Genomic DNA, 12,095 nt, shown 5'->3' with positions numbered 1-12,095 from the left:
CACTGAACATGATGTAGAGGCATTACCTTCATATCAAAAGCATCGAGTTGGCCTTGAGAATAGATTTATTCAACGCAAACACGGCCCAGGTTTTTGTCGACGTGGGTTTCATACGCATGGTTGATTAACTGGAAATTACATGTTGACCTGTGATGGAGCAAAATGAATTTTTTATCGTAACCTTTAAACATTTTTAAGATGAATTTCGTCCTTGGCTGAAGTTTTTATGAGCCTCGTCAAAATTTAAGCAGCAGGTTTCAGCGCAGACTTGTGATATAAAGGCGCAAGATTACTCATATTGCGCGAAAGTTTCATTTTCCAGCCGAGTTATCGTCAGGAGAGAGTTTTACAGCCCAAATCATCTCTCAAGGTGGACTTATCCTTTCGTTGGCCTTTTCGATCAGCAAATGACTGTAATCGATATTAATGTTGGCCTTTTCATAATAGTCGGATCGTGGGAGTGAATTGAACGTTCCTCTTCGATTTCAAATAAAAAAAAATGATCTTTTCATGTCTTAAAATCGACGAAAAGGGTACAGAGAAGACGAGGTGATCATCAGGTGCGTATTTTTCCGTCTTTTTAAAATTCACCGATTTTATTTTCACGAGGTGGCAGAGGAGGTTATCCAATTCACTCGGACGTTCCAAAATTTAGGTATTGGTCGAATTAAATCCTAATCTCAGCCATACGAGACCCTACGATTAAGGGATGTTGAATTGCTCAACGAAACCTTGAACATAGCCTTATAAATTAGACATTTTCTTGCAAACCTCGAGTAAAATTCGGTGCTTTAGGATTCGGGATACCGACGTGGGGAAGGCGTAGATTTAATACTTACTCTTCCGTTTATATTTGGTGTACAATCGTTAATATTATAAGATGGATTGGACTGTTCCAAAGATTAGAGCCTCTTTAGGAAGAAATATGAATACGACCCGTACACTGATTAAAATATTTGAATCAGTGAGAACGAAAACACACCAACTCGGTAACTCGAAAATGCTCAATTTCCATCAAAGACAGTTAATTTACCTAAATGTCATTGAAGTTAGCGCGTCTTTTCCAACTTGGATCTTTAAAGTGTCCATAAGTATATGTACTTGTCTCTCGGCAGCGAAAATCTTTTTTCTTAAATTAACCTCTTCGCCCACTGTGCAGTTTTGTGAGTGTCTTGTCTATTTTTATTTTTTCCGAGTGGGTGTGTTTTCGTTCTCACTGATTTATTTGTGTTCTCGTGTTACTTTTGGTTAATACAGGAAGTGAAGCACAAACCAACCAAAATGTTGTGTTGAATTTGATACAGTTTGCGGTGAATTTAGCGCAGAACACAATGGAGCGACTGGGAAATCCCAGAATCAACCGAGGGCTTGGGTTATTTTGTGTTTTAGTCCCCGTATTAACTCAACTTTTGTGTGTAGTAGTCCATTTCACCCTGAAGCGGAGTGGCCGTTCCGTCCGGGTGCCCGCTCCGGCAACTCCGGGACCGGGACCCGGCATAATGAGAGCTAGCAACTAGTAACCAGGTAGCAATCCAGGTCGTTTAATTCGACGTAGTCGATGGCCGTTCGACACGCGACACCGAGCAGCCGACCCTGCCATCCCCGGTCTCATTTTCAGCCCCCCACCCCCCTACACGCCCCTCCCCCCGCCACCATCGTTGGGGTAGTTTACTGCAGACAAACGACCCGCCGAGAACGGAGACATTCGTTTCGAGCCGCTCCGAGTCGAGGGCCTGCCCTCCCGAGCTCTCCCGTGCTGGAGAAAAACGCCGTAAGAACATACGAGAGTCGCCAAATTTCTCCGCATAAAACATGTATTTTTCAGGAAGGTTAGCTGATTTTTCCTTGACATTTTCAGATATTTAAGATTTAATTTCGCACGAAATTGTCTGAAAAATTTGATGAAAATGTCGAAAAAAATTTCCAGTAAAATATTTTTTTATTGAAGGAAATATGGCAACGTCTAAGGGCTCATACGGCGTTTTTTCTTAATACTGCAGAGCTGCAGCGGTGCGTTCTTGACAACTTCCTCGCGACCCCTGAGGGATGTTTCTCGATTAGGGATTAGGGTGTGCTCCGAGGCGGCCGCCGCTGAAGGGATGATTTCAGGTATTCGGTACTAACAAAAGCAGACAAGTCATGAAATGACGCGTATACTTTTCAGGTGTCCACGAGAGCAACGTTGCATGTTCCGGAAAAGTCAGGGACAACCCAGAAAATACATAATTATATCGCAGATGAATAGTCGAATCAGGCATTTTTTCAATTCCCTAAGCAAAAAGTTAAACACTTTTACTTTAATTGAAATTCTAACTCTTTTGCTGATTTAAGACTAGGCAATCTTTTCAGTTTTTCTCGTGCTGAAAAGAAGTCTCTCCGACTATTGGTATGTCATAATGACAAATAAGTTATTCCTGGTCCTTAAAAGGGCGGCATGTAACCAAAGAAACTAATGAAAGACACGAAATTTGCGTAAAGTAGTTTATTGAATTCACTGAAAATTGCACAAGACTCCGCACAACCGTTTTTTTGGAAAAAATTAAATTGCCCAATTAAATTTGGCAATAGCTAATGTGGCTTAGTTTCTTTCAACTTGACGCGGTCCAAGTATCAGAAGCTTTTAGGAGAAAGGAACGAAGCCACATCACCTCTCGTCAAATTTAACAAGGCAATTTCATTTTTAACAAGAGAACGTTTGTGCGTATTCCTTCGACAATTTTGAGGCATTTGTTTCGTACCGTGAAAAAAATTCATTGAACTTTGTACAGAAATCCGGACAACCGTTTTTGTGTAAACAATTAAATTGCCCAAATAAATTTGGCAAAAGCTGATGTGGCTTGGTTCCTTTCTGCCTAACGCGGTCCAAGTAACGCCACTGGTTCTGCGACTGATCCATTTGGAGTTCGGCCCTGTTTGCATCGCCGGGCGAGTCGTAACAGGCGGACTTGGAGGGGTTGGAAATTGATTTGTTGGGGCCGGTTATGGGCCATAATGAGGTTTCCGAGTGAATCGCGAAATTGGTTCGGGAACATCCACGGACAGTTCTGTGCCGTCGTAATTAGTCCCCAGGTAAAGCGGATTTGGCTGGAATTCGCCCGGGCAGAACCCGTGTCGGGGGGAGAGCACGAACATGCTATCCCGAGCCAGCGGTAATGGATGGAGGAGTCTTCGCGCCTTCCCGTTAGCTCCAACACGCCGCGTCGCACAGCGGAGTGAGTCTCAGGGAGAAGTCGGACATCAAGAGAAAATGTTGAAAACTAATATGCACTATTTAAAACCTTCTAAAAATCAAATTCAGAATCATCAGGGTGTCTACAAGTCCAGAATTTCCAGAAAAACCGGAAATAGTACGGATTTTTCAAAAGCGGTCCGGAAGGACTGATAAAGTGCGGGAAATGGATAAGGAGGTCCGGGATTTTTTCATTTTTGTCGCAATTCGAGCGAGAAATCCAAATTTATGAAATCTTTTGAATTTCATCAATTGGAGGTACTGAAAGAGTACCAATTCTTGGCCAGCCTGTTTTAGTCGACACCCTGACTTTGAAAATCAAGAAAATCCGCTTAGCCTTACCTTGCATGGTAAGAATTTTTGGAATTTTTAAAAGTCAAGAAAAATGACGAATGTGTCAGGGAATTTTTTTTCAATTTACCCTCATCAGCTTTCTAAAGTGGATTTTACGTTTAGAACAACACATTTTGCCCGGAAATTTTGTTAAATTATGTTCTTTGACCCTGTGGCATATCCTTAATTGTCAGGAAATTTTACTCAAAAGTGTCAGGGAAATCTGGGAAAAGGGAATTTCATTTTCTAAATTTTGTGGCAACCCTGACATTTATCCAAAAATTTAGCACCAGAGGCACCTTTCGGGCAAAGCCCACCATCAGTAATAAAATAGCGCACAAAACAAAGCAAAAAGAAGCAGAAACAAGTTGGTTTTTGCAATCGCTAGCGATAGCATTATTCGTCATGGGAACTTTTGCTTCTGGGATATGAAAATTTTAAGGTACAGTTCGTTTGTAGTATCTTCAGAATTGAAGGGGCTATGTAATTTTGTGTCAACATATCTTTTTAACATTTTTAATTTTTTTTCTTTGCATACAAGAAAGCTGTTATTTACCAATTATTTATTTTCGTTGGATTATGTATGGTTTTTGGAAGTTAACGCATTTAACTTTCAGTTTCGTTTTTTCGGCGTAAAGTATGATATTTTTACTCTACGCATATGCCCGAATACGCACCATAACGACGGTGAAACTACCAAACCACGTATCTCGTTTGCGGTGTTTAAAAATCTCCGCTCACATTTTATTTTTTTGAAGTAGACCAAATCAATATCATTCCTTGAAATTTTCACAGAATTTTCTCCGCACGAAGAGGAAAAATCACGGAAATTTTCAAGACTGGACGTTAAGTAGCTTTTCATTTAAAAAATAAAGTATGACAGGAAGTCTGCGACGTCGCAAACCGAGATACGTGGTTTGGTAGTTTCACCGTCGATAAGTGACCTATGTGCTTCCTAAGTTGCCATTTTTTTCATTCAAATAGATGTAACCGAAATGTTAGATGTGTACTACCTATACTACTTTCATGTCATTGCTTTATTTATTTATTTATTTACTTTTTGCGTAGGTATAAATTGTTATTTTTTGCTGAGTTTTGGAGAAAATATTGCTTTAAGAACGTGGAATGTAAATTAGTTTTATTGAAAAAAGAAAATACCATCATTAATTTGGGCGAACAGAGAAAATATACATCAATATTTGGGTCAACATTTCCCTGATTATATGAAGGATGAATATATTAGTATTTCTGTATCAAAAAACTTAGCTTTTGTCTTCAGAGACAGAATGATTCTAGTCCTAGTCAATTTGTTTTATTGAAAAAACAAAAAAACAAAAAAACAAAAAATAAATAAAAAAAAAACAACTGAAATGTTAGACATACTATTTTCATGTCTTTCTATTTGTATCAATAGGTACTTTTTGCTTAACTTACGAACGTTGAATGCAAATTAACTTTATTGAAAAAAGAAAATAACGTCATTAATTTGGGGGAACATGTGGCTGATTATATGAAGAAGGTATATTCCAGTATTTTTGTTTAACATATTAACTCACGAGAAAATGTTCGTACATTTATCATCTACTATTAATTATTTTTTGATGATTAGTCTAAAACATTCAATACAACCATTAAAAAGTAGTTCCCATCGTCGGGTATCGAACTCCCGATCGCCGGGTGCCTGCACCGTATCAAAAGTACGAGGCGGTTTAGTCAACTAGACTATAATGGATCCACGTGGGCGAGAGTAAAAATAGCATACAAAAGACTCGGGCAATGGGCGGGACTTATCACAAGAGACCTTGACTGCTTTTGGGATGATATGAAGCGGATTGCTGTTTTGCTGTAGGAGCCATGGTTCGCACTGTTTTAATGCGTCTCGAGGTTCATGCCAGCACGCATTCCGATCGCGGCAGTTGAGCTAAGGCAATATTTGCGTATCCATGAATTAAATCAATCAATCGAGCTCTGATTTTGACTTCTTTATCCGTAACGAGTCCTCCAGAACAATTTTCCACCTTGTACGATGGTTATTATTTCTTTACTTCTATTTTTCACGACATCTCAAGATGGAAAAAAACTCGCTGAAAGCGAATTTTAGCAATCACACAACTTGACGTAGAGACATGATTGGCTAAAAAATACAACGGTTTTTGATACATCGGAAAATCAACCAAAAATCGGAGACTGGGCGAAACGCTCAAGGTCGCAGAGGTATAGGGAATCCCATAGCGAAAGCAACGGAACGATTGTAATATCATGGGGAACTCCGTTCCCATGACAATAAACTTACATTAAATTATTAAGAAACCATGAATAGTACAAGAATACAGCAAAGTCCATTGTCAACCTTCTTATCGCATATTGCACTGTCACTGTCTCGTATTTCCCAACGTCAGCTGCGTTGCTCACGTAGCCCTCGAAGCACCGCTACAAATGAGACAAACGGCAAGAACAAGTAGTGATAACGCGAGCTGATGACGGCGCAGGCATACAACTATTCGTGTTTGATGGATGTCCGTGTTGCGTCTGCAAAATTGAAGGCGCGATAGCGCGAGGCGTGAACTCGCAATGCCCCGTGCTCTGTTCCATGCTGGCAATCATGAGTCGCATCGCCCAGAGTAGCTCACGTAGCCCTTGAAGTACTATTACAAATAAAGCAAATATTTTCTCCTCACAAATATTTCAATCATCGGAGACTTTACATGATGTCGTTAGTTTCTTTCCTCTATAACGAGAGTCTGAGAGTAACATCCTTGAGGCATTATTTTGAGTCTTGAAGTATCAGAACGTCTTCAGAATTGAAGGAGGTCCAAAAACACTATTTACGAGACCCATTTCGAAACAGTGGCGATATATGTCAACAGGTCAAGATTTCTGCAAAGCAGATAACAAGCTTAGTTTGCGCGCTGCGCCGTCTGTCGTCCATGTGTCCGTTAAGTTAGGATTTCTGAGAAGTATATACGCGAAAACAGAATCAGTGCAACTTGAATGAGCAGTGAGCTGCTACTTACGAGCTAAACTCGATTCTGAAATTTATCGGTTCCTGACTTCGGTCCGTAGAATAACTTCATGTATACACTTGAAGTGGGCTCCTTTCGACTGACGTCATCCGGTCAACTGAAAAATGGACCGCGTTAAACAGAAAGGAACCAAGCCACATCAGCTATTGCCAAATTTAATTGGGCAATTTAATTTTTTACATGAAAACTGTTGTGCGAATTTTTGTGCAAATTTCTATGAATTTTCTCCATAATACAAAGCAAATTCCTTAAAAATTTCAAAGGAATCCGCACAAACGTTCTCTCGTAAAAAATCAAATTCCCCAGCTAAACTTGGCAATAGCTGATGTGGCTTGGTTCCTTTCTGTTAAACTCGGTCCAAATATTAATCACCAATACGACCTGCTCTTTCGTCGGGGCCAATTTAAAAATTTTCGGTCGAGGGGAAAAAGTTGAGTGATTGCAGCTCCACGTTTGGAGTGCTATCCAACTTTATTCCTGATGTAGAGGAAGAAAAATGAGAAATACTCACTGCAAGAATACATAGGGCAGTTGGAGTGAAAATATATGCATGAACTTTCATTGTTGCGGACATAATTTTTGTAAGAAATATGAAGTTAGTAGTAAGTAAGCACATTAATGAATATTTTAGCATTTTTCTCTGACGGAACAGTGACCACTAGGAGTTCATATCTAGACTTCCTGTCCTGTGATTCGTTTTCCTGCGAAGAAATTGGACTATGTTTTGCGATTAGGAACTACAGCTCCTGGCTCATCCCTCAAGACACATGTGTCCTTAGAGAAACTAATGGTACACGCGTTGTTTTTAAACGAAGCGAGATATTATAGTTCCTAATTGTAAAATGTAGTCCAATTTGGAAGCTACAACAAACTGCGTAGGATTTTAATTGGACTACAATTTGCAATGTGGAACTACAATATCAGACTCAGTTTTGAAACGACGTATGTGCCATTAGTTTCTCTACGCACACGAGTGTTTTTACGGATAGGCTATAAATTTTAGCTCCTCATTGCTAAATGTAGTCCAATTCATACCTTGTGTAGAGGCTCATTATCAATCACTCACTTCTTTCTTCCTTTAAATCAATTTTTGCGAGTCAGCCGATAATCTTCTCGATTCTCAAAAATTTTCCCAACGAATGACAGAGTTCCCGAGGGAATCCGTGAACTTTTCCGACGAGTCTGGGTTTCCCGGGCGCTTTATAAACCGAACGAGTTATCTGAAAATATAACAGTTAGCCGGCGGGCGGAAGGTGGGGCGATTTATCGACCGGGGAACCGTTCCGTTACGTAAAATAGAGATTAAACTTTAAGGGGCAGTAGCTTCTTCCTCGTTTAGGGGCGAATCAAATTAGAGAAAAAGCGCAAAATGTTACGCTGTTGCGTGCTTCCTCAACGTTTTAAACTTTAAACGGAGGGAAAAACGTTATTGATTATATCGCGGCTCTAAGCTCCGCTCGAACGGTCACGTAAAATCGTCGCTTCTACGAAGTAAGGACGTAACACCTCTCTCACGTGAGCCACGGATTTCAAGGAGTTTAATGGGGGTTGAGGCTCATCTCGAGGAGGAATTGGGTTTTTTTATGCGGTGGCGCCACGAAATGTTAACGTCTCGAGTCTCGACGCTCGTGCTTTGCGGGAGTGCAGTAAATCGGACAATAAATACCCGCCGCTTGATTGGAGTAACGGGGACACCGGAATGAATGTCTCGAGCCAAGACGCAATGAATACGTAAGCGACGGATCGGCTAATTTCCAGCTTGACGGACGGGAAGTGCAATTTATTTTTGGAAAATCAATCATCCCTCCTCCGGCCGTGGAAACCTTTCGGGGGGTCAATCGCGGTGCCAGGGTTTCCGAACCCTTGTTCGCTCTATTTGGGTTTAATTGGGTTTCCGTAAGCAAAGGTCCGGTGTCAACGGACCGTTTTGAAAACGAAGACTACATGACACAAGAATATGGTCGATCGTTAATTGAAAAATAGGAATTTACAATTTTTGTGTTGCCGGTTTTTAGCGCGTCACTGCAGAGCAAACGCATTCTGAAAAAACTTCAAGGACTGATGATGATTTCGTCACCTTTCGGCCAAAGTATCACACTCTGCAATAAAAAAAAACACATTGGATCTAGAGTCCAGACTCATAAAAACATCGACAAAAAAAGTACTCTTGATTCAATCAGAATCTAGCTTAAATCAAGAACCAAGCCTCTTAATTTAAGCGGATTTCGCTTTGATTCAAGCAAAAATCCGATTGAATCAAGAGTATTTTTTCTTATCAATGTTTTCAAGAGTCTGGACTCTAGTTCCAATGTGTTTTTTTTTCCCAGTGAACTGTTTGAGAGCGTTTAAGTTTGAGCTGTTTAAGAAACGACTTTGTGATTACAGCCATGTAAGCCCCACCGGAATAAAAGGTTAAAACCAACTGGGCAAGGATGGGGACGGGGCTCCTGCGATCACCTTGTCACCCGAAACAAGGTGATGGAACCCTTCTACACGAGTAGAACCGTAATTACGGCCGACAAGGAAGGGATCGGACAGTGGGGACCGGCGCAATTCGGGCCGGGCGGGCGGAGCACCGCTGCCGTCACAGCGAAGAGAGCAGTAAGTGCACGCTGGGATGAGCCTCGAGACACATGAAAGCATATGCTAACCGTGGCTCATACAAAAATGGACTTACTGCTCTCTTCGCTATCACGAACTGTCTCCATGCTGTCTTATCCTCTATGCTGGGGTGAACCTAGAGACACATGTAAGCATGTGCTAACCGTGGCTCATGCAGACGTGCACTTACTGCTCTCTTCGCTATCACGAACTCTCTCCATGCTCTCTCATGCTCCATGCTGGGGTGAACCTAGAGACGCATATAAGCATGTGCCAACCGTGGCTCATGCAGAAATGGACTTACTGCTCTCTCCGCTATCACGAACTCTCTCTATGCTCTCTTATGCTCTATGCTGGGGTGAACCCAGAGACACATATAAGCATGTGCTAACCGTCGCTCATGCAGACGTGCACTTACTGCTCTCTTCCCTATGACGGGAGACCGGGAGCGCACGCAAACTCGCACCCTGTCGAGCGCGAAATCAAAGGGTAGGAAGCGAGGGCGCGCGCGAAACGATTGCCGAGCCGAGCAGCGGAATATAAACGGAGCTTATTCGGTCTTTTGTCACGATCCCGGGGAGGCACGAGATTGGCGGCTATTCCAACTTTTACTCGCAGACATCAACCATCAACTCGCCGACAAGAGATATAAAAACTTTCCCGTTGCTCACCATAAAAATACAGCAACCCCGGCTCGGACGGATCCACCTGTAATCTGCCCTGAGTCCAGAACCGCGTATCCGCCATATCAATCCCCATTATCATACGCGGTTTTCGCTCCGCGCGCTGTCGGTAATGATCGCCGATCCGGGGCGTGCTACGGAGAACGGCAGTAAGTAGCTTTCGGCTCTGAGCTTCGGATCGCGCGGGGGGACGTGCTAATCGCGGACCCCCGTAAAAGTGCAGTTACTGCTGTCTCCCGGTGCACGGCGGAGACGACCCCCCGCCCCCCCTCCCCACTCGCCCGAGTCTTTCACGCCGGAAAATGGGATCACAAACTTTCCGTTATTTATGGTTACTAATCCAATTAGAAATTACGACCGACAGATCGCCGACTTAATGACTCTGTTAAAAGAAACCGCTAACTTCAATTATTTCAGACGGAATATCATAATACAGCTCGTCATGGAAGCTCTCGGAGACCGAATGGGAGCTCGGGTTCTGTGTGATTATTTATGGAGTTTCTCGCCTTCGATGGGGAAGGGGATTCTCGCCGCGTGCAGCCTTGATTTCCTTGTCATCAAGGCGTGGAATCGTCCTATCGGATCGTGACTGGCGGACTGAGCTTGATTTCGAACGACGGAAGTGTCTTCTCCCTAAGAATAAAAATAATTTTGATTCCCGATGCACAGTCAAACGAATTCACAAGTAAAACTTTGACAACATTTGGAGTAGCTAGTTTGGAAGAGTACGGACATGTCGAAGTAGTGAGTTATTTGTGCTCAAAAGGATAGCCAACCTTCTCACACGTTAATACTAGAAAATTAGCGCTGCCAATCTTCAGTTTCCAATATCAATCCAAGATGGCCAAGAATGTTTATAAGTGAGCATCCTTTTGCAAGAATGAGTAAATTTTTGCCGCAGCTAAGTCAAGTACACCAGAAAAAAGTCCAGAATTTAGACTTTTAAAACATTTGACAAGAAAAAGTACTTTTGATTCAATCGGACTTTTGCTTGAATCGAGAGCCAAGCCTCTTAATTTAAGCGGATTTCCTTTTGATACAAGCAAAAATCCAATCGAATCAAGAGTATTCTTCACAGAGAAAAAACTTCGTGCGAGGGACGCGAAGTTTAGGTCATATGGATCCATGAAGTTTTCGGATTGAGCATCTGAACACTTTAGATCTAGCTGTCAAGGTTTGGATCACACATCTGAAACTTCAGTTCTTACATCTTAAGTACTTCGGTTTTCACATCCGAACAACTTCGGTTCTCACATCCGAAAAACTTCGGTTCTCACGTCTGAAGTACATCAGATGTAAGAACTGGAGTTTCAGATGTGTGATCCGAACCTCGACGGCTAGACCTAAAGTGTTCAGATGCTCAATCCGAAAACTTCAGAGATCCATATGACCCAAACTTCGATGTCCACGCACGAGGTTTTTTTCTCCGTGTTTCTTGTCATTGTTTTCAAGAGTCTGGACTCTAAATCCAAGCGACATTTTCATGTCCATTCTCTCCCCATACAAGTCCTCCAGCAACATCGAGGCGCACCTTCTTTTACTTGGAACTCGACGAGCTCTTTGCAAGAGCCTGATTCACTGTCAGTTTCTTTCTCTGTTTTTTCTCCTTTTTTTCCCCAGATGAGATTTATCCAAAGCGTGGCAACGTCGCGGCGGGGGAGTCGAACGGACAGAGTCGTACGACTCGGTGTAATGTGTGTACAGAAGTAGCGGGAGCAGCGCTGATATCCGCAGTGCAATCCTGAGTGTTCCGTAGACATTATAATAATAATTGTCGTCCCTGCGATGTTAATCTCGGTGCGTCTCGAGAGCGCGCCCCTCCCGTCTCGGCGGGCGCCCTCCCCGCGCCGGCGCTCGACCCCCGGCGCCCCCCTCGCGGGCCCGCCATCCGCGGCGCTGGGTCTTATCTCTCTACTTCATCTTATTCCTCCCTCCAATTTGCATCCTCAAGCTCCGCATCAGTCCGCAGATAACCCGTTTAGCTACGTAATTATTAATCAGCGGTTGAGCCCGTCGCGCTCCGTTCCCGCGCTCACCGTTCCGTTTCGTTCTGCCCCGGGCGCCCTTTTCAGGGGAGGGTCAATTGCCCCCCAATGCTGCATAGGAATTTTGACCTTTTTTAAGACGAGTTTCGTAAATCTAAGGGGTCGATTACGCTCTATCTTATATTAAAATTTTGAATTTTTTGGAGGCAAGTTTAACCCGTTTGAGGGGTGATCGCCCCCT

At 42.7% G+C, this 12,095-nt stretch overlaps 1 protein-coding gene across 7 annotated transcripts in view; it reads left to right on the top strand.

Annotated features, from left to right (window-relative positions):
* The window catches only part of Lar (tyrosine-protein phosphatase Lar), a 384,960-nt gene that overhangs the window by 169,501 nt on the left and 203,364 nt on the right, over positions 1-12,095 (top strand). The window lies entirely within an intron of this gene.

Source organism: Bemisia tabaci, chromosome 5 (genome assembly GCF_918797505.1).
Source record: "Bemisia tabaci chromosome 5, PGI_BMITA_v3".
Taxonomy (NCBI): domain Eukaryota; kingdom Metazoa; phylum Arthropoda; class Insecta; order Hemiptera; family Aleyrodidae; genus Bemisia; species Bemisia tabaci.
This window is presented reverse-complemented; position numbering and strand designations above follow the sequence as displayed.